The sequence below is a fragment of the Phaenicophaeus curvirostris genome, chromosome 1 (genome assembly GCF_032191515.1).
Source record: "Phaenicophaeus curvirostris isolate KB17595 chromosome 1, BPBGC_Pcur_1.0, whole genome shotgun sequence".
Classification (NCBI taxonomy): Eukaryota; Metazoa; Chordata; class Aves; order Cuculiformes; family Cuculidae; genus Phaenicophaeus; species Phaenicophaeus curvirostris.
This window is the reverse complement of record NC_091392.1, coordinates 164,329,797-164,353,429: the sequence shown is the minus strand read 5'-3', so window position 1 is coordinate 164,353,429 and position 23,633 is coordinate 164,329,797. Positions and strand designations below refer to the sequence as shown.

At 38.7% G+C, this 23,633-nt stretch overlaps 1 protein-coding gene and 1 long non-coding RNA gene across 13 annotated transcripts in view; both read left to right on the top strand.

Moving 5' to 3' along the window:
- The window catches only part of DLG2 (discs large MAGUK scaffold protein 2), a 1,047,701-nt gene that overhangs the window by 45,934 nt on the left and 978,134 nt on the right, over positions 1–23,633 (top strand). The gene's annotated exons all lie outside the window — the stretch shown is intronic.
- Positions 1,796–18,584, top strand: LOC138733051 (uncharacterized). Its single transcript, XR_011339363.1, has 3 exons — positions 1,796–2,589; positions 2,808–2,937; positions 17,740–18,584. It is a non-coding gene; the product is annotated as an uncharacterized lncRNA (long non-coding RNA).

Here is a 23,633-nt window from a genome sequence, read left to right as displayed (position 1 = left end):
CATCCAAAAGGATGCTTAAAGGCTTCCATTCTTTTATGTATATTTTGAAGTCTGCCTTGAGAGGACTAGATCAAATATTTTTAATGGGGTCTAAAGAAAGAAAACCATAGACATTAGATTATCCTTCCCTTTAAATTTTCTGACCAGCTCTTCTTTGATCATATCTCCATGTTGGACTTATTCCCTGATGTACTTACGGGAAGTGGGAGAACCCTTGGGCCATCCTGGTTCATGTTGTCAAGTTTACACCGACCACTCTGACGCATCCTCCCAGAGCTGTTCCCAGCCCAGATATCAGTGCCAGCATGTCCATCTGATGTTGGATTTTAACTCCCCCCTGCAGTACTGCTGGGTGCGTATTTCACAGAATCACAGAATTTTTTAGGTTGGAGAAGACCTTTAGGATCATCGAGTCCAGACATTAACCCAACACTGCCAAGTCCACCACTAAACCATGACCTTTAGTAACACATTTACACAAATTTTAAATCTCTCCAGGGATGGTAACTCAACCACTTCCCTGGGCAGCCTCTTCCAATGTTTGAGAAGTCCTGCTTTTGGCAAATCCCTTGGGAATTTTTTCCTCGCCTTCCGAAGAAGCGTCCCTATGCTAACCAGGGGAGGTTTTATGTGCACTTTTATTTTGTAATATACACTAGACAGTTTTAATGCTGAATGAAAGTGATCTCTGAAATGATTTTATTTTCTTTTCCAAATTCCTGTGGGAAAATATAAAAGCATTTTATATATCACTGAACTAGACAGTAACTGACAAGTAATTTCCTGTTTTGCCCAGTAGAGATATATGTACCCACTTGCTTTCAGTATGTGTTACTGACTGAGATACCAAGATAATAGCACAAGTTTTCCATTCTGCCTATGTTCTGAAATCTGAATTTTCAATCATCTCCTTCACTTTAGGTTAATTAATCCAGTTTAACTGAATTCAATCAACTGCTTTAGGTATTCTCAAAGCAAGATAAAATGCAATGTCTGACTTATGTTTGTTTACAAACTTTTTTGTATAGGTGTGAATTATAAATTTGTATGTCCCCTCTAGTATGTTTTACTGGCTACACATCAGAGATGTCCAAGAACTTTCTGGAAGAGAAAACATCTTAAATTTCCACAGGCTCTGTGACTCTGGAACCCTTGTATCTTTGGCTTGCACTGATAATCAATTAAGAGCCTAAATAAAATTTGAAAAGGGTATTGATTACTCAAAGGAGTCTGAAAGCACTTTTCAATGTCTCTAGCTAAAGGAACTTACGGTATAATGCAAGGAAGACAGTCCAGCAGAGACAGGGTGTAAAGAAGATGCCCAGAAAGGTGGCATAGTGGTGTTTAGCCACATTTGCACAAAATGCAATTGGATCTAGGGTTATAAATGCGATGAAGAGCTGTATCTTCCTCATGGAGATCAGTCGTTGCTTTTGAGAAATTGAATTCCAACTCGGATACAGTTGTACACGGCTATTTTCAGTATGGTCACGGAGCACTGACTACACATCGAGAAAAGAGGCACAATGCAATGTCAGTCTCCATTCTGCTAGTGGTGTTTCTTTTACCCCTGAAAACTGCGTCCTGGCCTCCTGCACATGTTAGACAACCCTGAAGCTTGTTCTTCAGAAATTTCTTCTGAATTGTGTCCAGAGAAGAGCAATGATGTTGGTGAGGGGGCTGGAGAACAAGTCTTATGAGGAGCGGGTGAGGGAACTGGGGTTGTTTAGCCTAGAGAAGAGAAGGCTGAGGGGAGACCTTATTACTCTCTACAACTACCTGAAAGTAGTGCTGGTGAGGGTGGCTGACATGCTGCCTGGGTAGGAACCAGGGCCAGGTAAACATGTTCTATGGAACAAGTTCCTCTCTATATTAGACTTGTTAGTGTAATCCTAACTATGATACTGTGTTTGCCATAGAGGCAGAAAGTGAAAAATTCTATAGAAATTTGGTAACAGCAGTCAGATCTGCACAACTACAGATGTTTTCTCTGTGAAGTGTTTATTTGATTGCTTTTTATCTCAGACTTCTCTTTCCCCAGTACATTGAAACATGCCATATTCAAGGGAAATATGTCATTTAGGCATCTCTGTTTTTAAATAACTCATCTTTAATTGAAACACTGGTGATTCTTCCTGAAGAAACCTGGAGGATGAACACAAATATTCAGAATATAAAAATCCTGGGAAGTAAGAGACAGTATTGCTCTTCTTTAATTCCTGTTGTCTCCTTCTGGAAATTGGCTAGGTTAAGATTTAAATAAGCTTAAAAGGTAGGAGATCAAAAAGCAAATAAAATACATCAAAAATTCACTCATATATTAATGGAACAATAAGCTGAAAGGGAAATCCTACCAACAGTTGCATCTATATTTTATGCAAGATGGTGATAAAAAAGCAAAAGAAATCTCTTCATTTTCAAGAAAGCTTCACCAGAAAGCAAACAGACATGGAAACATCTCCCACCTTTCACTGCCAGTGGCTGTTGCGTATGATGTCCTTGGATGCCCAAGAGATTAGGCAGTCTGATCCATGTGGCCCATGTAACAGGGATCAAAGACATTTCTCCATCTTCAAACATAAGCTCATGGTAAGTACATCCTTTCACTGTGCGCAGTATTTTCATAATAAACAGTGTTAGAGCCTTTTTTAATTTCAATTAAGATAAAGCACAAAGTTTTTTGTGTCTGTCAGTTGTTCTGAATTTGGTAAAAGAAGGAAAGGCTGTAACACAACATAAGAAAGATGTTCATGAAGACTATGTATCGTGAAGTGTAAAAGCTGATATTCCGTTCTTTTCTTTTTCAGCCCACTGAAAATGAAGAGGACAAATTGAAAGTTATAATCTGGGAAAATTAATAGGGACATCTGGCTCTTGAGGGGGCAAAATTGTGGACCAGTCCTCTCATGTGAAAATGCATTATGAGCAACAAAAAAGGTATAATTTATAATTACTTCATGTATCAGCAGACAGAACATGTGCCAGTGGGAACTTTACATCCAGTTTTTATTTTCATAAATTAAAACTCTGTTAAAAAAAACACATCAAAAGGAAAAAAAACCCCATATTTAATCTATGATTTGGTTGTCTCAATATATTCTCCAGTCTGGAAGTTTCTCCTGCGGTATTTTCATTCATTTAATCAAAAAATAGTCTTTGTATGGCAAACACATTTTCCTTCTCTCTTGAGGTAAAAACACCTCTACTCTCAATTACTGAATCTCAGTTACAGTTCATTTACAGCAGAAAGTCAGAAATTAGTTGAAGTTTCAGCATCTCAGTGGTCATTCAGTCAGGACCAGAACAGGCAGAGAATAAGCTGTAACGTGTGAAAGATCAACTCAAAAACCTGAAACCAAACAAGTATTTTGCATTTCACTGGTGTGAACTTTGTGCTCATATTTTGGTCTGGCTCCACAGACATTAAATGAGAGTCTACACTTGTGGTGGCACGTTGTCAAAATTGCTCTTAGCCAGCTGGATACCACATGCCTTTCTTGAATCCAGAGGATTGTTACACTGGATCATTAAACTTCTAATTTAGCACTCATTATGCCCAAAGAAAGCATTTTCCTCTCTTGGTGGTATGTCTTTTTGTATTTTTCTTAATTCAAGCTTAATAACTACCAAGCCCTATCATCCCCTTGAGAAGAAACAATTGCTTTTAATCTAATGGAAAAATGTATTCTTGAGAAATCAATAATTCTGTCATCCTAAACACATTGTCATCAACACTAAAGGTTAAGTTTGATCCTACTTAGATTTTGAATTACTGAAGTTATTTGACAACAAAATGTTTTCTCTAGAGACCAAAGAAGGTGGAACAGTCTTCACTGGGCTTTTCTTGCTGACCTCTCTAAAGATGACTGTTCTTTATGGCCAGGAAACTGTGATCCATGAGATGTCCACACTTATCCACAGGCTGCTAGCAGGGTAGGATGGCTGTTTCTTAAGTTCTTCTGTATCCTTTCTGAAGTGTGAGGTTGGCATTTTCTGGATGTATCTTGGTGTAGCCACATTTATACCCTTGCTAGTTTCCCAGCTGAAATTCTGCTCAAATTGGGTTGATATAGGTGGGCATGAAACGTGAACACCTGAGAGCACCCGTGATAGTCTTCTTTACCTCTAGTTGCTCTTTACCTCATTACCCTTTGCGGAGGAATTAGCCTGTGCAAGAAAAGGGTCAGATTTGCAGTAATGAGAAAGGTGCCTCTCTGTGCAATGGAAAGAGTGACATGAAGATTTCAGGAGCTCACGCAGGCATTGCTAGACAGTCACGGGAACTTGGGAAGAGTCTGAAAATAGTACTAGTATGCGTGGAATTGGTTTGTGGTGCAGAGAGAATATAGGGACACGCTCACAAAAGTCATGACTCTCCTGGTTTAGCTGTGCTCTGGATCATCTATTTAAATGTCAGAGAGCTTTCCTGCTTAGCATGTAATTTTAAGATACTTTTTCCTTTCCTACAGCATTTAAGATGTCCCAGTGCCTCAGATTACGTTCCTGGGAGAAGAATGGTTTCTTAATATGGAGTGGACTATATAGAAGTAAATATTTCTACAAACATACGTGAAGAAATAAATAAACCAGATTTACTCTTCTTACATCCAGATTACTTCACGAGAGTTTCTATTTCCCTTTATCTTTCAGACTTACTTTAAATACTTCCCTGATGCACACCTTCTGAGGAATTCTTTATCTCTGTGTGTCTTGCATTTCAGGTTTACATGCATCAAAGGGAATCTATTCCTGACAGAAAGCATTAGTTAATCAGAACTGATCTTTACAAGTCCCTCAAAGGATCTGAATGGGTTTAATCTTTACCCTCAGTATATGTACATCTTTTCCTGTCATACTTATTCAATGTATTTTCAGTCATTTATCTAAAATGAGGGATCTAAATATCTTAGCCTAAGTGTAATCTCCTGCAGTATACTGACTATTCAATAGCTCTGACTTAATGAAGATCACCTACTCTGTAATTCTTTGACTACATCCATGGAAGTTTAAATTTTATATAAAAGTAGATTAAGAGAGACCAGTTAGGACAGTACTTAGATAGTTTAGATAGAATCATAGATTTGAGATGAATAAGCCTTACTAACTTTCTTCTGTGTAACAGTAAGTGGCAGGAATAAGACTGGGAGGGATTCCTGGGGAAATGCTCTCAGTTTTGATGAATGGTGTGAAGAAATCAGAAAAAAGAGGGCAAAGGAAGACTCTGAAAAAGAAGGCAGGCAAAAAAGTAAAGGCAATGCCTTTAGGAAATTGAATTAAAAATCAGCCCACTGAGGAGAAGAAAACATGGCCAAAAAAAGAAAAAAGAGTGAAAAGGAGAAAAGTGGTAAGATTAAACCTTTGAAGACAATGTCCAAGAGAAAGGGGAATGTGTAAGTGAAAGGATGGAATCATAGAATCATAGAATAGTTTGGGTTGGAAGGGACCTTAAAGATCATCTAGTTCCAGCTCCCTTGTGATGGGCAGGGACACCTCCCACTAGATCAGGCTGCCAAAGCCCCCATCCAACCTGGCCTTGAACACTGCCAGGGATGGGGCAGCCAAAACTTCCCTGGGCAATCTTCCCTGAGAATGATTGTACATGGTCTGGCAATTTAGCTGGTTTGTCTCTTTCAGATTTTTCTCATTTTTATCTGAAAGGAAGCTGAACTTCACATAGGTAAAGACTGAGAGCGAAGAGAGAGTTTGTATATGAGAGAGTTGTTTAAGTGTCCTTTTATTACTGGTGGAAAGAAATAGCCTCTTTTAAGGTGTGAGTCATCCGATCTCCTCCATCCTCTCAGGATGAGAAGAATTCTGTTATAGAAGAGTCTATTTCTCTTCATTGAGTAAAAATCTTACCTAGATCACTAAATCAAATACAAACAGCTATATTGCATAAGTTATTTCTTGCAGTGAAATGAGGCCTGTTTGAAAGGTATTTTACCATCTATGCAAAAACATTCACATTTTTTGTTATAATTGTTCCAAGTTGACCATGTAAAAAGGAATTACTCTATTCGCCTCCCTTGAGACACACTTCTTGACTTTCCTCCTGCTTTTCTTCTGGTACAGGAAACACATTAGAGATTCCAGTCTTAGAGCTGAGCTCAATATAAAGGAGAACTGGTACAGGAAAACTACCGAGGACACCTAGGATAGTACTCTATGATTCCCTTAGCATTTAGTAGCATTTCAGGAGATATTAGATATGCCTATTTGTCTAACCGCAGCTGCTGCCAAAACCAGTGATGCAAGTCCTGTAAGCCTCTGAATTTAGGGAGACTGCTTCTTTCTCTGTGAAAGTGTTTATTAAGAAATACTCAAATACTATGATGACTAAAGTTATCATGGGGATCTCTAGAACTTAGTATGTTTGACTGGTAATCTGCTTCGGAAATTGCCAGAAACTGACTGAGCTTCAGAAATTCCAGTTACCTTCCCAAAAAGTTATTAGGAAGAATTTTTTTCCAGTGACGGTGGTGAGGTGGTGCAGGTCGGCCAGAGGAGTCATGGATGCCTGATCCCTGGAGGTGTTCAGGATCAGGTCGGATGGGCTTTGAGCAACCTGATCTAGTGGAATGTGTCCCTGCTCCTGGCGAGGGGATTAGAATGGAATGATCTTTAAGGTCCTTTCTGATGGGAACCATTCTGTGATTCTCTGAAGCTATGAAAAGAATCTGAGTGGGAACTGTCTCCTGGGAATACTATCTCATCTCCTGAGAAAGTCTTTGAGGCCTCTGTTACAGCTCCTACTTCACTAGGCAGCTAGATGTTGAGGAACTTGGAATAAATAATGAAAGTCAGTGACAAAATAAAAAAGGAGTAGAGGTATAGGTTGCCCCCTCTCCCAGTATTCAGATAGGCAAGGATGTGAACAAGATTGTATTTTACAACGTTATTATTTCTGCTACAAATCCTTACATCCAGCCCTTCAGAGACAAATGCATCTTAGTTAGGCACAAAATAAGTGAAAGCCAAACCTCTGCATTTGCTTGTGACAGAGTTCTGCCTGTGAATCATTCTGACTTCCACTTCTGCTTGCTTTTAATATATCACTTCAGAGTTGTTGCTTTTTGTGGTAGGTAAAATGCATTTGGAAGATACACAGGATTTTCCCAAGTGTAACACAGGTTATTTGCAACTACAGAAAGAGCTTGAATGTCACTTCCTCACAAGAGTCCTTGAAGCCAGTGTTATTATTTGTTACAAGGGCCTACAGGAAAACTGGGGAAGGGCTCTTTATCAGGGAGTGCAGGAATAGGACAAGGGGAAGCAGTTTTAAGCTGAAAGAGGGGAGATTTAGATGAGCTGTTAGGAAGAAATTTTTTATTGTGAGGGTGGTGAGGCACTGGCACATGTTGCCTAGAGAAGTGGTGGATGCCCCATCCCTGGAGGTGTTCAAGGCCAGCCTGGATGAGGCTCTGAGCAACCTGATCCAGTGGAAGGTGTCCCTAACTATGTCAAGGGGCTTGGAACTGAGTGATCTTTAAGGTCCCTTCCAACCCAAACCATTCTATGATTCTGTGATAATCCATATTGAGTAGCCAGACTATTCACAGTCATGAAAATGAACCAGGCTGTCCTCCTCTCCTAATTTAATATTCATTCATATCATCGAAAGTTGGATGGCTTCAATAATTCTGTATATATATTCTTATTTACCTCTGTCCCCATGGGTCACATTGGATTCTGCCATAAACCTTCAGATTGGCAAATCACTGAAATGCATACCTCAGTTTCTCTAACTGCAAAATAGAGACCACAATACCTGACTACCACAGGTAGTGTTGTGGCAGTTGACTGTAAATAAGGAACTTTTTATCCCTAGAGACAATTTTGGAGATTTTTTTTACGCTCTAAGATGGTTACTTTTTGGAGAAAATCCTGTCTAAGGAAAATCAGTGACAGCCCATGCTGCAGGAGCTCTGAGGAGGGCATATGGGAAAAGGTGTTATAGTAGTAAGAGTCTGATCTGGGAATTCAGAATTGTACCTCAGCTTGAGGTTGTATAAAAACCCATGAACAGTCAAACCCATCTAATTCCAGAAGTGCTAACAGGAAATTCTTCCATATTCCTAAGGTAAAAATAAAAAGCTTTGTGTAAAAATTGTGAAAACATTCTTTTTTCATTTGAGAAGTTTTATATAAAATCATGGAAAAAACTGAACTGTTTCATTTGTTTCATTCAGTGTAGGTAAGGGAAGAGGGAGCAGTCATGAATCTTGACAAGTTTATGTGGTTTAATATAACTGGAAATGAAGCAGAAAACTAAAAAATTTGAAATATCAGAGAACAAAATCTGAAGGATATGCAGGATATGAAGGATAGTTTGATTCCTATGGCAAAATTTCAATGGCTTTTTCACTGAAATAGTCTCATCTTCATAATTGTTTTCTTTTTTTCTGTTGTTTTTATTTTGCCTTTTTGATGATCCTAGTAAAAACCACACTTTCTCACAGTATTCAAACTGTTGTTAGCATTGATAGATATGTTTTGGGAATTTTGGTTTGACTGTGGTTTTTCTCTGAGACAGGTTCACAAATAAACATGCTCTTTGGTCTTATAGAGACAGTACCATAGGTGGAAGAAGATTTCCTCAGCATGACTAGTGAGCCAAGCAGTACTTCTTGAGCTGAAGGCCCCATAGACCTTTCCCATTATCTTACACTTCTGTGAATGTACTGATAACTCAGTTTGACTGTGAACTCCCACTAAAATCACACCTTGGATCTCTGCTGACTTCTCATGGACAAGACTGTGTTCAACCCTATTCATCTTGTTGTCCTTCCTTCCTTGAGATCTGTGATCTACGTACTATCAGGAAAAAACATGTAGCTGCAGTCCCCCAGCTGTATGTCCCTGATTTCTGTAACGGGCACTCTAAACTTTGGTTAAGTGTAGCCTCAGTTGTTTTGGAGTCATCACTTGATATGGGTAGAAGGGCTTGTCTGTCTTGGGATTGGTGAGTCATCTCAAAATTGGCCCTACATGTCAATATAAATATATAGCGGTCTGGTTTTGCCTGTGTATACACTTTTCTGTGAATATGTAGGTGATGGATATTTTTTATTACCATGAAAGTGGCTTTGAGCTGATATTTTCACTCTCTAGTTGTAGATGGAAATAATGGAACAAATAATTTTCTCCTCTTATGGTTATATAAATGCGGAACATCCCTGACCAGAGAATAATTTATCCTAGACAACACTACAGCCTGTACTTGTATCGGTTCATACTGATGTGACCTGCTCCAGTGCTGTGCACTTTACTCTTATCAACAAATATTCAACATCTCACAACATCAGGGCTTTGATAACTGTGTTTTATTTTGTGTGTGTGTCACTGAGTGCTCCGAATGCATGAGACCTTGAGATTTTTGCTCATTTAGAGGACTTCAAAAATCTGAAAATGCTTCAGTTAACTTAAAACACTCCCTGATTTGAGATATTCCACTCACATATGCAAGCCCCACAGAGATGCAGAGCTCTTTTCAAACCAGTTACTGTACTTCTGCTCTGCTATTGCATTTTGCCTTCTATCATCTCTTTTTCCTCCCTTCAGCCATCCACTATCTTCAGTGAGCCTATTAGCCTTTCACTTACAATTCTGTATGTATCCTTCTGTACATTGTAAGTCAAAACTATATGAGCAGCAAAGTGGCTAGGCTCACTCTTCAAATGTCCTGCAGTAATATATTGTGCTTGTGTTCTCCCTGTGCTGCTCAATGCATTCACATCAGACTGCAACAAAATGCAATAAAGCCTGTGCCAGCATCTTCCTCAAGAGATCTTGAAAGTCAGTGATAAAATTTATGTGGGAAGATTTAATTTATCTGTTTGGTTTCTTCTAAAAGCAGCTGAGAACACCATTAGCCACTCTTTTAAAATGTCAGCATTTCCTGTAACTACTACACAATAGGGCCTTGCATTGCCACAGTTTTCCTTTGTATTCAATAATTAAAGCATGGTAGCTGAAAAAAAAGATGGTATTACTCAACATATGTTGACTTTTGAACACCTCCTACCTCATCTGTCCTAAGAAATCTGTCTTGTTTTCCAGCTGATCATTACTGCCTACCAGCACCTGCTTTCAGATTGCATTAGACAGATTTGTGCTTCTGTACCACATCACAGGGAGTGTTTTTCATATCACACCCTTGTCAGAGCATATGGCCTTGACCCTGAACCTGTTAAACTAGTGACACTGTGTTGAGTCAACAGTTTTTAATGTTGTAACCAGGTTAATCAAACACAAGTTCAGTTACAAAGATTTCTAGCATTGTCATTTACATCTGGAATGATGCTTCATTCGTTCGCCATCAAGTCTTTCCTGAATGCTAATGATTTCTAGCTAGCAGTAGATGCATTGCTAGTAGTAGGCACATCCCATTACATCTTGAAGCTTTCTGTAGTTGTTTGTTATTTCTATCTCTACTGGAAGGCTGTAAATTTACATCAGATTTACATTTGAAATAATCTGCCCCCTTATAGCCCTAGCACTTGAATGTCCCTAGAAAGGATCAGCAAAGATGGTTGCACTACAAGGGACTCCACTTTGAAATGAGCTAACATCAATGATGAGGCTTGATTAAGTTTGGAAACTGGCATAAGAACCCCGTTTTGCCCTTCTGGAAGACCTTAGAAAACGGAGGATATCAGTTACATGGGTGAGGCACAGAGCTGAATCCTTAATGAAGTGCACTCTGGGCCAAACAAATGGATCAGCTTTTCCGTTCTATATCACATCTGGAAAGTGTCATCTCTGATTGCAGTGTGCTTCCTCAAGCAGATATTCGCTACTTAACGGTATAGAAACCATCTCTCAGCTCTGAGAGAATCTGGAAGCAATGATGGTGTGACTCTGCGCAACCTAGTTCAGGCATATTCCAAAAAGGATCCCTAATATTGCAGAGCATCTATGAACCTGGACAGTTATTCACTAACTTACCTGATACTTCACACAATTCTGAGAAAAAGAAAAACTAGAGACAGTTCTGCGAATTTGTTGGTACCTTGTTCTTCCATTTTTTTTTTATGACCCAGAACTTTAGCATGAAATAAGAGTATTAGGCCAGATGCACAAAAATAGGTCCCTAGGTGCCACTAATTTCATCTTAATTCAAGTGGATTTGTGGACCAAAGACTTGACATCTTGCATATTTATAGCTTCCAGATGGTTTTGCCTTATAAGAAATCATGGTGTGGTATATATTTTTTTCATAGCAACCTCATGGAGTCTCAGTGCAGAATGACAAAGGTGTTTAGGCACTTGTATCTGAAGGAGAGCACCTACTAGGATTTATAAAATATCTTTCTACATATTGACTTTGGGTGGAATTTTAATTCTCAAGGATTACATATGCTTTGGTAAATCCCACTAGCCATATACTTGCTTCTTTACGTGCCTTCAAAAATCTGGCCCAACAATTGCCGGTGTAGGAAGGGTCATAAATATCTTCCTACGGGTATTTCCACACATGTATATATAATAGTAAATACCACTGAGTCCTCCACTTTGTTTCCTAAGCAAATATCAGCCTCATGACTCGAGTCATCTACATCTGTACAAAGCAGGCCAGCTTTTGTTCATTCATAACTGTGATTTGGCTACTTGAAGACAATAACAAAGACAATCAGCTCTAAATTCAATTTAAGCAGCTGGTCAAGATGCTTTTATGGATGCTTTAATTTTTTAGCAGTGCAAAAAAAGCTTCAGTGCTATTTGCTTTAATCATGTGAGTACAAAGTAGGTGAAAAATGCTACATCCTGGACAAGTAGATGAGAATTTTGATATAATAGTGCCTGTCACATGTATTGTAGCGCTGGGCAGCCAATCAGTGGTCCAGGTGGGGAGTAGGTACTGAGGGTGTAATGATTCTCTTTGACTAGAAGTGATGCCACAATTTCCTAAGCAAATCAAGCACTCCTTCAAAGATTTCTAGTAGAGCTGTTGGAACAATGGTCCTGGGCAAACTTGTCATTTGGTTTCATCTGCTGTACCTTTTTTCTAAATTTCCTGGCTGTGGAGGGTTAATTTTGTGAAGGAAACATTCAGCCAGCACCTCTTTAATCTTTTCCTCCGTTCCTGAAATGCTGCTAGCTACTATGACAAACTTTTTCTGTACTGGATTTTCATTTTTATTGTCAAATACTTGTAGAATTACAATTTCATATGTAGTAAATTACTTTCACTATTGTTTATGCAGCTTTACATAATATTATGTAAAAAATCATTCCCATATTCTTGATCAGTGTTGTACTTTATTCTGAGTGTTATTGTTAAGAATATTGCCTGTTTTTTTGCTTTTTTTCCCCAGTCTATCAAGTTTTCTCCTAGGTTTCAAAGGCGCTGCTGAGCCTGTCCTGTCCACAATTCAATAAACCAATACAACTGTTCCCATTGCTATGAGACCTGCACCACGTTGCACTTTTTTTTTAAGTTCTTATTTCAGAAGTATGGAGGACCCTTGTGCATGTGTACATGTAGGTGCTCATGTGTGTGCTCTGTGTTTCTGTGCTACGCAATAAGCTGAAAGAGTGGAGATTTAGATTTAGATTTAGATACTAGGCAGAAATTTTTTAAAGAAAGGGTGGTGAGGCACTGGAACAGGTTGCCCAGAAAAGTCATGGATGTCCTATCCCTGGAGGTGATCAAAGCCAGATTGGATGGGGCTTTGAGCTACCTGCTCTGTTAGAAGGCATCCCTGCCCATGGCAGGAGGGTTGGAACTGGATAATCTTTAGGATCCCTTTCAATGCAAACCGCTCTGTGATTCTCTGAATAGTCCTGTCCTATTGCTAGGCTTAAAGTGAAATGAATAATGTTAGGCTTTATGTTTTTCCAGACTGGCTTTATTTTTTTTAAATGAAAAAAACCTTGATTAAATGTTATCTCATTTAAATTGAGCAAACAGAATACCCAATAAAACCATGCAGAGTTGTGTTCATGTACTTCAGGAGCAGAAACTCTGTTTTCTCCTTTTGTTCTCTCTCACTGCCTGACAGCTGTTCTTTATTTGAAAAAGAAAAAAATAATATCTAAAAATTTAATTAAGGTACTGGTGACTAATCTTTCAAATTATCCATGAAAAAATAGTACGCTCTGGGAACATCCAGGTTCATTCATCTAGCTATCCTATTTTTATATTCTTTTGTATAGAGCTTATGAATCTAGTGTTAGATCAACCAGTTATTCTTTGGTCAAAATCTATTGGTAAATTTCATATGCCTATTGCAAGTCTTTCTAATTATTCCATACATTTTTTTTCTGCTGAAATGTCAGTTTTAAAATAAGCCCGCTGCCTTCCTTTCCTTCCTTCTGTCTTGGAAATTCAGCTCAGAAAAGCAGCATCTATCAAAAGATTGAGCTGTAGGTGAAGTGCCAAGAATTTGTGAAGTCTGCTTTCGGTGCAGCCAAGTGCGTATGTTGGGCAATCATGAGCAGGGCCCTTCTCCATGCTGATCTTTGAAGGAGCCTCAAGCTGGACTGGAAATTTGCAGATATGGTTTTGTCCTTTTACTTAATTATATCTCTATTTTGAAGCCTGTGGTGGATATTGGCTTGACTGGCAGCAATAAACAAAGAGCTGAAAATCTCATCTACAAAGCTGCACCTGCAGAGGCATTTATGCAGTAGTTTCTGCAGTTTCCAGCACCACATGAAAGAAACATAATAACTTTCAAAAATTAACCTTCAAAGATTTTTCTCTTATGTAAATTGGAGGCATAAAGTAATGTCTATTTAATAGAGATATTGTGAAAATTAAGTAAATATTTAAAGATCTTTGAAAGCATCTGTAATTATATTCAGTGAGTGCAGCTTAAATATTTTTCTTTATAGAAACCTGAAGTAGAAAGTCAAAGTACTTGTGTGTAAACTTCTAACAAAGCTGCCTTCGCTGCTCCTGCTGTGATTTTAGAAATAATGCATTTCTAGTTTTTCCCAGAAAGAATCCCTGTTTTCTTTCCATTAATTATGACCTATGAACAATAACTGGTGTTAAATATCTCTGTTAGCTCCTGTTTACTGCAGTTACCAATTTGAGAGTGATTAATAAAAGATACTTAACTTTAGTGAATAAAATATTGCTAAAAATTCATTCTTTCACTCCCTTCAGCTCTGCATTATTCTTTGCTATTGCTCCTTCGTTAAGGTAAATTGTTTACCTAGACTTTCTAGATCAATGATTATCAATACATGCATGGGTCAGGTGCTGTTGACTTGTTATCCAGAGATATATTTGCTGTTGCAGTCTCTTCATCAGTCTCAAGCCTTACATTTTTAACTTTTCTGTCTCACTTCTGCAATTTTTAATCTTTTTTTTCTTCCTATCTCAAAGGAGACTGGAAACATCCATTTTTTTGCCTTGGTCCCTCACATCAGCTTATGGATGTGCACCCTGCAGTGTCCCTTTTTCTTGTCCTTTCTAAACAAGCTGCATTAATGGTTCAGTATGAGCAGTTAAGCTATGACATTGTTTTGTGATTGTTTGTACCACATATCTAAGCACAACTCTTTCAATGTTTCTTATCATCCAGGCAATGCCTGAATGAATACTTCTGGTTATTTCCTTCCTATAATGCCATTTGCTTTTTCTTTCTCTTTGTTTTATGATAGAAATTGCACACTATATTCTTCCCTCAGGTCTTTAAGGTCTTTATTTTAAACTCCACCTTCTAGGAATTTGTCTTCTACATTCATTCAATAAAAGCTGTTAACTCTGGGTCTTCTTTCCCCTCCCTCCATACAAAACCAGAAACATAATTTTTTCAGGAATTCCAATGCCATTCTACAAGATACAGTGGTTCTTCCAACTTAGATGACATCCTATTCACTTCTTAGAAAAGACTATATGTGAAATTTTAATCTTCATAGAATCAGGAGAGCCTGCTCCAGGAAACATTGTTCTTTCATTTTATCACTTACAATTTTCTTACTGCTCTGATATCTTGCTACAGTACTATAATTGGGTTTACAAGTCTGCCAAATTAAAGTCTTCCTATTGCACTGAAGAGAAAAGAAAAGGTAAGATATACTCCTTCAGGGATGTTTAGTGAAACTTTCACAGGCATCTTTAAAAAAGTAATGACCTCATGAGCATTCATCAAAGACACTGCCATATGTGGCTTTCCAGTGACTGATTTATAATTTTTAATGTTATGATGTCCACACCACTGAATCAAAACAAGGGATAGTTAGACAAACACTGGCAGAGAAACCAAAGATGAAATTGTCTTATAAAGTGATCTGTTGTTCCAAATATTTTTCTCTTAATCAATGCTAACAGACATCAATAAGGCAGGGTATGGAAATGTGATTCACTTACTGTCTGATATATTCTGTGGAAAACCAAGATTAATAATACAATATGTCTGGATTCTTTAAGTACTGGGAAAGCACATTTGTTTTAAGCTGAAAGAAAAGAAATTTAGATTAGATATTCAGAAGAAAATTTTTACTGTGAGGGTGGGGAGTCACCGGAAGAGGTTGCCCAGAGAAGTCATGTATGTCCCATCCCTGGAGATGTTCAAGGCTGGTTTGGATGAGGCTTTGAGCACCCTGATCCAGTGGTAGATGTCCCTGCCAATGGCAGGGGGAGTGAAACTGGATGACCTTTAAGGTCCTTTCCAAGACAAACCATATGATTCTATGGTTGTATCAGGGACAAGAACAGTGGAGTAAGGAGAAACACAGAGATGCAAGTCAAGGAAGTGAAGTGTTTAAGGTACTCTACTACTGTGGGAAAGTGCAGCAGAAAAGGACTCTTGGAAAAAAGCACACTTCTGTTACTTGCCAGTGCTTGCTTTTAACTGGAGCTGTTGCTCAGAGAAGACATGGTATTCAGCATAATGTGGTTAGGAGAACGTCGTACTTCATCTTGCTGGTTTGATTAGATTTTAAACCTTGAATTCAGTTCTTAGCATTCTGAGTAGAATGATAAACTCTTAGGGAAAAATGCTTCCTTTTAAACTTCCCTTTGTAATGCACTGTGGTGTTATTTTGCAATCTAGACATTTCACTTCTGGTGCTAATTCAGGTTGTTTGTAGTGTGTCAATATAGTGTCTGAGCATGCTCAGTGCTAATTAATCTGTCAATAACAGAGTGTTAATGATGTTTTTGTAAAACTCCTTTTGGCATTAATTTGTCCAAGGTTTCTTCACAAATGCCACAGGAACAGCAGAGATCTCTAGCTGTTTTTACAGTATTGTGGGAAGCTCTGCTCAGAAAAGTTGTTCTGGAGCAAGATGGTTGTGTCTGTTGTGTGTGTGACAGTAGTCCTAGAAAGAAAGTGTTATCAGACAGGGCGGTTTGACAGTTTTTCTGAAACACAGGCATGCTGATGTCACCAAATCTTCTCCTTTCCAAGATTTATCAGGTTCTCAAAGCGGATGTTGAGTTTGCAAGATGGGATGGCTACAGGCATGTGAAATAACATTGCACAGGACTTTTCATTCATCTTGGGTCAAACACACTTACTTTGAGAGCAGGCTACTTAAACTCTTTCAAACTGAGAGACAGAACGCATTTCCTCCTCCATGAGTGGACTTGCCTTCCTTAGAGCAGAAGCACCACGTTTCCATGGCACACATGAATGTTGTGCAGATACCTCTATCCCATGACTTGAAAAGCCAGACTCCAGTTTAGGAGGCAGAGATAAGGTGAGGTTGTAGTGCCACTTCATCATGAAAGGGAAGAAACAAAGGTCCTTACAGTTGTGCAGGAGCTTTCCAGCATGCAGTCCCATTCCTGAGTTCACATGCTTGCAAAGAATTTGGAGCTGCTGCATGTCAATAGGATTAGCAGTCTGAGCTTTTCTTTTTATTTGAGGATGAGAAATGAATAATCTAAATAGGAGGAACTTTCTCTAGCAACCACAAAAATAAGAGTACTGTGTCTGTTCTGCTGGTGCCAATGATTTCAAGGCCTACTTATTAGAGGAAAATATGCAGTACAATGTATATTGCTTTCAAAATGATTGCTGAAGGTCTAAGAAGGAGGGTGAAGGATCTGTTTCTCATTAGAGCTGTTTGAAGATGGCAAAAGTCTTCCTTTACTCACTTATGAGCATTTTAAATATGAAATTGTTTCCCTTGGTCAATTTTCCTATTTTAATTGAATAGTTTTGGATGTGGCCGCTATGGACAGCTGATTCAATAGTCTATAAAGTCATCTTTGAAGCAAACTCAGATGCTTATCCAGCAAGTTTTCAGAAAGATTTATTATGTTACCAGCTCTATTTCTCATTCTCACGCACTGCACTGCCATAATTTTGTTCCATGTAGGGGGATGTGACAGTATCACTGTCCTTCCAAGTACATGTGGAGGAAAACTATTGGGACATTTTGGGAAGGTGGGATGATTGAATCTGACTGCAGTGTTTCCAACTCAGCATAAAGAAAGTAGCAGAAGAACTTTAATTAGGAAGCAAATATTCTTTGGCGACAAAAGTCAAGGGAACGGTTTAAAAAGGCAGTGATTGTTCCAGGGACTCTTAAGCACTCTTAAATCCTATTAGAGCTAGTAGGATATAGAGGGTCACAGTAGCACTGAGCAAATCTTTTCAGTACCTTGTGAGTTTTAGTTGCTGCTAGGAAGCATAGAGTGTTCATGGGTTTGACAAGGTCTCCTGTTTAGCATTTTTTATATGTTGAATTCATGATGAATGACTTCTATTTACATAAGAGAATAAAATATTATGCTTAATTTTGAATGTACTGATCATATTCATTCTTTGACAGGTTCTGCTACTCTGGTATTTTTCAGAGTTCAGCTTCAGTCATCCACCTGCACCGTAGGACTGCTATTGACCACTCCAGTTTGCTGCATCACTTGCACCATGGTACTTTTCAACATCCAGGAGAACTCAATACTTCTGCTATAAAGAATGTGGACAGAAAGACCAGTGTGCATATTTGTGTCCCTGACTTATTTCCACTTGAGGAAAAAGCTGTGTGCTGTTGGATAAGGTCCTGAAACATAATTTAAAAGCATCATCAGCAGAAAAAAACATCCTGAAATGGGTGAAATATGTGTGTCTTGAACATTTTTCATTTGAATCATGAAGCTATACGGAAGTGGATACTGGTATGATGCAGCTGATGTGTGACAGAGTACCAAACAGACATTCTTCATGAAGTTACCTCCATCTTCCCTAAGTGATCGCTATTCTTTCACTAGGCCATATTTTTTAGGGAATTGCTCAGAGTGTGTATGAGCTTTCCCAGTCTTAAATTCCATTAAGCTGCATATTTCTTCTGGAGCGAAAATTGGAGACAGTGTAGCCTGTGAGTTGTGAAGGCATTGAAGCAATATTCCTCACTTTTAGGGGACTGATGTGGTGGCATGCAGGAATTTAATGTTCCATACAATTTATTATTTTCTACTTTATTGAAGAAATAATTCTGTTTGTTTGTAGGTTTATGAACTTGCATTCTTGAATGCACACTACTGCAAGTCACAAATCATGTTATCTATCAGCTGTTCTGTCTTAAATGAAGAAATATTATATATTGTTAATACCTCACTTGCCAAGAGTTTGTGAAAAAAATTAACGATTTTTGAGTTAAAGTGTAATTTTACAATGTTGAACATATTATTAAAATTTATTTTTTCCTTAAAAAAGAAAGGTATCAGCTTTGTGGGTTAGTTCTTTTTTTGATTGACACCAGAGAGGGAGCTGCTATGGTGTTTGTCTTGAAAGAGGAATATCTTTAAGCCCAAGGAAGTGACTTGCACTGTAGATGGATGGATGCTTTGAGCTTGTTGATGCGTATCTTACTTCTTCCAAGTGAAAAGTACTGTCTGATATGTAGGGGGTGCTGTACGTAACTGTTACACACATGCCTACATGCTCACTCTAGCAGGAAAACTGGCCTGCTGTTATTTGTGTTCACAGGAAACTCTGAAACATTCATCCTTTGTTGTTTCTGGTATTGCAGTGGATGGAGAAGGAGGTTTTAAGCCCTAGGTTCAGTTCTCAGAGCCCCTGCAGACTTATTTTAAAACCTCAGCTAGACATGAAACTGCTATCTGCTATTTTCCAGTCTACTGTAGGAGGTGGAGAGCATCTATTTTATTAGAACTCTGTCGGATTACATCCAGTCATGTTTATGCACTGCCTTGAAATTTTTCTGCTGAATGTGGTAGTACTATTTCTTCCAATTCCCAGTTCACCTGTGCTGCAAAGTAAGTACAAGCTTCTTGAGATCACAATTACTTCTCTAAAATGGCTATTATCTTCTCATTGGAATTTTGTGATTCATTTACTGATAGCCAGAGGTTTTTACGAGGGGGTTGTCTTAATAAACTACAGACCTAGAAGAATTGGTTTTGCATTTTTGCCAGACAGCAGTGCAGTAAATGTATTCCTGTATTCCTGTATTTCTATTCAGATTTTCACAGGGGAATTCAACTCTTAGAAATGAAACTTGCTTTATTTGCAGTCAGAGCACAGAATCACAGAATAGTTTAGGTTGTAAAAGACCTTAGACCTGCCACGAGATGCTACCGTTGCTGAGATAGGCTGTTCTCCTTTCCTTAGAGAAAGGGAACTGTTTGGTTCCACCTTGTGCCATAGCACCTCTTTTCTCTATCTCCCTGAAGAAGGAGGACAGAATTTAGAAACTACCCAATGTAAAAAGCTTTGGGAAAATAGTAGGACCATTATTTCTGTCCACATTAACAAGAGGAGGATCAGTGCTGTAAGGTCTGTATAAGAGCTAGGTTTCAGGGCTGGTTTCTTAGAAGAAGATGAGATTGTTTTTTTAAAATGTATGTTTTTTAACCTTCCTCTCTGCCCCCCCCACCTCCACCCCTCAAATAGAGGTAATGTACAGAAGTTAATGGTCTATATTTTAACTTATGTAATATCTTTCATATAGTTGCTAAAATGGACTATTTGGAATTTGTTGCAAGGAAATTAGTTGAAGACAGTCAGTACCCCGATCTTAAAGATGTTTTTTGTCTTCATTTGTTTCTCACTCCGTGTTGAATATATAGAAATCCTGATAGCTTTAGAGTAGAGGCAATGAAGTGATACTTCTCCCTCTGTAGTTGTGGTACCTGGGGCTTGTGAGCAGATTTGAATCCTTGTGGACTCTTGGAAAAACAGCAAGTGTCAGGGATGGGGACATGAGATGCTAAATTGCTTTGTTTCCTACAGGGATGTTCCATTAGTCCTTGCTGGTCGAGATCCTAGGTGTGAAGGGACTTTGTCTTTAGGTAAAATATCCCCAAGATGATAAATCATAATCAGTAGGCAAACCCCATTTGTTAGTGACTATTAGTGTTGAAATAATTAACGTGACTAATTTAGCCAGTCTTAAATCTGCTCCTTAGAACAATGGGATATCTCAAACAACCCTTACCACCTATTAGGTAGAGTCAGTTCTTTAGCCTCAATGCACCTCTGCAATAGAGGATGTACATTCCCATTTTTTCCCCAAAGAAGGGACTGGAAGGCAGCAATCACTGTTGTTTGGGTTATTATGCTCAAAATCTTGTTTATGGGCCAAGATTAAGCATGTTATATGTAAGTAAAACCTTTAGCGTAACTGTAATCTTGAGTCTAATCATTATTAGGCTAGATTTAACTATTTCAGCAAAAAAACCCCCAAACAATTACAATAGATATGCTCATACATTTTAGTTTCTACCCCTTTTTCCTGGTATTGTTTTCTCTCTTCCGCTGCTTCTCTGGGTCCTAGGGTTGGTAGTTGCAGTCTGGTAGCGGTGCTGAGGAGTGCAGGATCTTATGACAAATTATCAGCATGTGGAGTTTTTTGGTGGGAGGAATATAATGTTTGTGTTTATGGTTTCTTCTTCCTTCTTTTAGGAGCCACTTGGGGCTCTTTTTATGTTTCCTAACACAGTTCTGCATCTTTGCTCATTCTTCATTGGCCTGCAGCTCCAGGTTGCATCTAAATGTTCTGTATTTGGTGCCTTTATTCTGTGTTAGATATTATTGCTTTATTCTCTTTGTTGCCTCTAAAACCAGGTTTGTCCAGCTTCACATCTGCATTTCCTTTAATTGACCATGGGTGAGTTATTCATAGTGATGAAGTCCCTGGTGCCAACCTGTCATCCCCTGCCTGTAATCCTCTGTGCCGTGTCCTGTGTCTCCCTCTCTCAAAGCTTCTGCTATTGTGCCAGACTTGTATTTCTCTGCACCACGTCATTGTGTTAGAGTCATAAATATCATACAATCATAGAACCATTAAGGTTGGAAAAGAGCTCTAAGATCATCCAGTCCAACCCTCAGCATGGAGTATTTGCCTGTCATTTTTTCTATATAAAACTATAGTTGTACTCTATGGAGATAAACATAAGTAAAACAAATTGGCCATAGACACCTGGCCAAGGAAAGAAATTGTGGTGTCAGCTAAACCAAATTAAAATAAAACTGCAGGCAAGTCAGGAAATGTTCAGTTATAGCAAGCAAAAAGGCTCAGTCTAGAGGCTTGAAAACTCAATACAAAGCTAAAGAACTGTTGCTAACAGTAGTAATACCATATTATTACAGGGCTAAGTAGTTATGGGTGAGATAAAACTCTGAGAGCTTGGCAGAAATCTGTCCTATTCTTTCTTTAGAGAACAGGAGCCTGGAGTTCTGTAGTCAAGGCCATGCCAGAGAGAGGGATTTTGAGGAAGAATGGGTTGTTTTGTTGGCTGAAGGACACTTATCTGTCAGTCATAGTCACTCCCTCCCCTCTGTCTCCCACCTCATTTTCCTCCCATTGACCAATATTTTTGCATATCTGCCATGAGTTAATCTTTCAAAGGTGCCTACAAACTCTGAAATTTTGTGGCTATCCAGAGGTGAGACACCGAGATTAATTCCCCTCTATCCCACCACATTCCCTTCCCACCCCTCTACACTTCTCCATACTGTTCATCCCACTATCTGATTAACTTGATAACACAGCCAGCCAACACAGTCATAGCTGGAGCTTCTTTCCCTGCTGGTGGTTTGGGTTATGGGAGGGAGCAAGCACTTCTGGAAGGGAAAAAGTGGCAAAGGTGTGGAATAGCAGCTGGAGCTGTTGGTTGCTCAATACCTCTGTTGGAAAGCAGATCTTGATAGCTCTGTGCCCACAGCACCGAGGGCTCATGGATGCAGGACCCTCAAAGATGTAGTTTGGTTCAACTACTGCTATAAGAAGTATCCTTCAGTATCAACACTCATCTTCGAAGCAACCTGAGGATGCTTTTCATTCATTCCTAGATTCTCTCCTACCTCTGCATGTTGGCTCTCTTTCCCATGTTCCCCATTGATTTCTTCTATTTCCTGGCTACAGCTATTGCTCCCCTGCTGAAACTCATCATCATACTTTTCTTGGCCGTCTCGAAGAGAGATATATACCTATTTTCAAAGTGTCCTGGTATAATACAGACTTCGGAAACATAGCAGGAAATCAGTGGTAGTGCTGCTATTATTCTTGGCACTGTTAGACATGGGTAAGCACAGAGAACACACAGTCAGCTTTTTGAAGCCTGTTAAATATTTTAAAAATATGTATTTTACAGTGAGGGTAATTGATGGGTAAGCGATGCAGTTCTCTACCTGAGAATGATTTCCCTTTGATTAGGTTAATCTTTTCAAGTAAAATCTTCTGTAAAATAGCGTGAGACATCAAATTTCATGTTGTTTAGTTTTGGTAGAAATGGAACAGAAGGTGGAAAATGGGTTTAAATTTTTTAAAGTTCAAGTACTTGTTTCTCAGTAGGTTGCTGCAAAGATCTCTGCTTCCATCAGGGCAACTGCCATTGAGTCTAAACTTTCTAAATAGTAACACAGAGACAAGTTCCTAAATATTTATGGATTTAACAACTAACAAATTCTGTTTCTCCCCTCTCAGTCTCTTCACCCTCATTTATAAAAGCCTCTTCCTTTTGTGATTTGTGGCAATTACTGCCCATATGATGAGATTTTGCCAATCCTGAAGGAACTGATTGTCAGTCACTGTTGCTCCTTTTGTCCCATTGCTTTATAAATCCCAAATTCTTGTTCATAGATTTATAAAGCAGAGAGCCACAAGGGACCATTAACTCATCTGGCCTGATGGCCTGTATATCACAAGCAATTGCACTTTCTGCAGTATCTTTTACCAAGCCCAGCAGTGTTTATGTTTGGATAAAGCACATTTGCCAAAGAGGCATTCAGTCTTGGCTTCAATACATCAAGGTAGGAGGAATCAGCAGCTTCCACAGTAGTCTGTATCATTAATTCATTTGTTAATTACTTTTGTGATTAAAAGCTATGGGTTATTTCTGATTTGAAGTTGCCTAGTTATACTTTCCAGACATTGCTTCTTGTTATGCCTTTGGTAAATTAGAATTTGTTAATACATAGCTTATTGGCATCATGTACTTCTTTGCCAAAGTAAATGCAGAGGTTAGAGGAATGACTACTTAAATGGAGCAAACTCTTCAAGTGTCTCTCAGGGAAACATTTCTTTGACAGTCAGTGGCAGCTCCAGCAGACCTGGGTGATCTACCCTACCTTTGAGATTTACTGTAAGCCACTCATAGTTTCTCCTTTGCCAGTGGAATACCGAACATGATGTAAAATTTTCAGGTACTTTCAGTTGAACAGCTAGAAGTTTATTTGCAGAAGTCCAAATCTTCTGCTAAC